We start from the raw sequence: 2,922 nt of genomic DNA, 5'->3' as shown, positions 1-2,922 counted from the left end.
CCTCTTATTCCTTTCTGCCTTGACATTGTGCAATAGAAATTTTAAAAATTGTTGTATTAGTATTGTTAAATATCAGTTATTAGTTTTATTTACTACTCAATTAAATTTAATAAGCCTATTCTCTCAGTGTAATCACATGGAATGCGCTCAACTCCCCAGTTAACAAGTGACAGCACATGTAAAATATTGTCTACCGGGGAAACTCATTGAACACTTAGTGTTCAGACTGTGTTTTGGTGTCTAGTTCGTAAGCACCACTGCAGTGACACAAAATAATAGACCTTCAGCAGACAAAGTTTTGGCAAATATATTGCATAAGCCATTTAGATGCAGTGAGTCATTCTTATTACTTGGGTTGGTGGAATCCGTTTCAAAATGTAAGTTACTAATACAAACAAAGATTGAACTTTGTGAGCAGGCATTTTTAAGGGTAAGTAGTCTCAGGACTGATAATATTAACTCACTTATGCACATCAGGTAGGACTTTATTATGACAGATACTAGAAATGTACAAAGTGAAGTTAAAAGGTAACTCCTAGCAGCACATCTTACTCCCTGGATTCTCTAATGAGATGGGTGTTTCTACTTTGCTGTTGCCTTTTTGAATAGTTCAATTCTAGCATTAGTACTGCTGTGTGGGAGGGAGTATGTGTGAACAGAGTAAGAGTTGTGACAATCAAGTCATAGAATAAATGCTTGGAAATTTTAGAATCATGTAAACAGCTTATGAATTGAGTATAGATTCCCAGTGCTGTCAGTCTCACCCATCCTTCTATCCATACGTGTGGAATGTCCTAGGACTCCATGGCTTTTGAGGATGTGGCTGTGAACTTTAAGAGGAATGGACTTTGCTAGATTCTTCTCAGAAGAATCTCTGTAGAGAAGTGATGCAGGAAACCTGCAGGAACCTGGCTTCTGTAGGTAAGAATGACAACACATTTCACTTAATGACAGAAGTATTTCCCTATCATCAGTGCTATTTGTGATTTGGAATGTGTCAAGGGAATGATTTGGTGAATAAATCAGGCATGGGCACCGTGTACAATGAACATTAAATCTAGTAATGTTTCTATAGTTTGTAATAATTCATGATAATTTTATGGGTCTGCATTTTAAGAAACAAATGAAAAGACCAGAATATTGAAGATCACTTCGAAAAACCTGGGAAAGATATAAGATAATTTGCACTGAGAAGAGGAAGTAAAGTCCTCTGAAGGAATCTTAGTATGTCATGAACTTAAAAACAAGCAATCAAAGCAAGTAAGAATCACTTGAAATTTATTTCTTTTTAGCAAAATGTCACCCAAAATTAACGTACTTCAGTGTAGCAGTCAGTGTTTGGAAAACAGTTTACTTGAAAATAGTACTATAAAATTGTGTATATGAATGTTACTATTTTGGTCATAGCCATGCAGGTGGTAGCTGTGTTTTCAATAGTAAGCCATTTACTTTCAAATAATTCAGTCATGGCAAAAAAAAAAAAAAAAAAAAAAAAAAAAAAAGCATTTTCCCTGGTATTGGTAGTAGTGTAAGTCCAAGACCTATTAATAAGTAGAAAGTTATTAAACCAACCAATAATAATGTGCTTGTCATTTTTTTACAGAAATCATATGTTACAGAGACTGTGTGAAAGCAAAGAAGGTAGTCAGTATGGACAAGTTGTCAGCCAAATTCCAAATCTTGATCTGAATGAGAACATTTCTACTGGATTAAAGCAATGTGAATGCAGTATTTGTGGAAAAGTCTTTGTACGTCATTCCCTTCTTAACAGGCACTCCTAGCTCGCTCAGGATACAAACCATATGGAGAGAAGCAATATAAATGTGAACAGTGTGGGAAACTCTCCGTTTCTGTTCCAGGTGCTAGAAGACACAAGATAATGCACAGTGGAAATCCAGCTTATAAATGTACAATATGTGGGAAAGCTTTTTATTTTCTCAATTCAGTTGAAAGACATCAGAGAACTCACACAGGAGAAAAACTCCATAAATGTAAACAATGTGGTAAAGTGTTCACTGTTTCCGGTTCTTGTCTAATACATGAACGAACTCACACTGGAGAGAAACCCTACGAATGTAAGGAATGTGGGAAAACATTCAGATTTTCTTGTTCTTTTAAGACGCATGAAAGGATTCACGCTGGAGAAAGACCCTATAAATGTACCACATGTGATAAAGCCTTCAGCTGTTCCACTTCCCTTCATTACCATGGAAGCATTCATACTGGAGAGAGACCCTATGAATGTAAACAATGTGGCAAAGCCTTTAGTCGTTTGAGTTCCCTTTGTAACCATAGAAGTACTCATACTGGAGAGAAACCCTATGAATGTAAACAATGTGACCAAGCCTTCAGTTGCCTCAGTTCCCTTCACCTCCATGAAAGAATTCATACTGGAGAAAAACCCTATGAATGTAAGAGATGAGGTAACGCCTACACTCGTTCCAGTCACCTTACTTGCCATGAAAGAAGTCATGATATAGAGGCTGGGTGTGGTGACTCAGCCTATAATCCCAGCACTTTAGGAGGCCAAGGTGTGTGTATTGCTTGAGCCCAGGAGTTCATAACCAGCCTGGATTAAAACAATGTGAAACAACCTGGGCAACATGGTGAAACCCTGTCTCTACAAAAAATAAAATAGTGCCAGGCGTGGTGGCTCACGCCAGCTACTGGGGAGGCTGAGGCAGGAGAATGGCGTGAACCCGGGAGGCGGAGCTTGCAGTGAGCCGAGATCGCACCACTGCACTCCAGCCTGGGCGACAGAGCGAGACTTCGTCTCAAAAAAAAAAAAAAAAAAGAAAATAATTAGCTGGGCATGGTGGTACGTTTCAGTTGTCTTAGTTCTTTTTCAAGGACATAAAAAGCCACAGGGGGTTGGGGGGAAGCCCTGTGCATGCGGATCACGAGGTCAGGAGATCGAGACCA

The 2,922-nt window shown here is 38.6% G+C and overlaps 1 pseudogene across 1 annotated transcript; it reads left to right on the top strand.

Annotated features, from left to right (window-relative positions):
* The first annotated feature begins 1,119 nt into the window (after positions 1-1,119).
* Positions 1,120-2,665, top strand: LOC721088 (uncharacterized; annotated as a pseudogene). The gene is made up of 2 exons (XR_003727802.2): positions 1,120-1,260; positions 1,604-2,665. The product of XR_003727802.2 is annotated as an uncharacterized LOC721088 (transcript).
* Positions 2,666-2,922: the final 257 nt, after the last annotated feature.

This window comes from Macaca mulatta, chromosome 3 (genome assembly GCF_049350105.2).
Source record: "Macaca mulatta isolate MMU2019108-1 chromosome 3, T2T-MMU8v2.0, whole genome shotgun sequence".
Classification (NCBI taxonomy): Eukaryota; Metazoa; Chordata; class Mammalia; order Primates; family Cercopithecidae; genus Macaca; species Macaca mulatta.
This window is presented reverse-complemented; position numbering and strand designations above follow the sequence as displayed.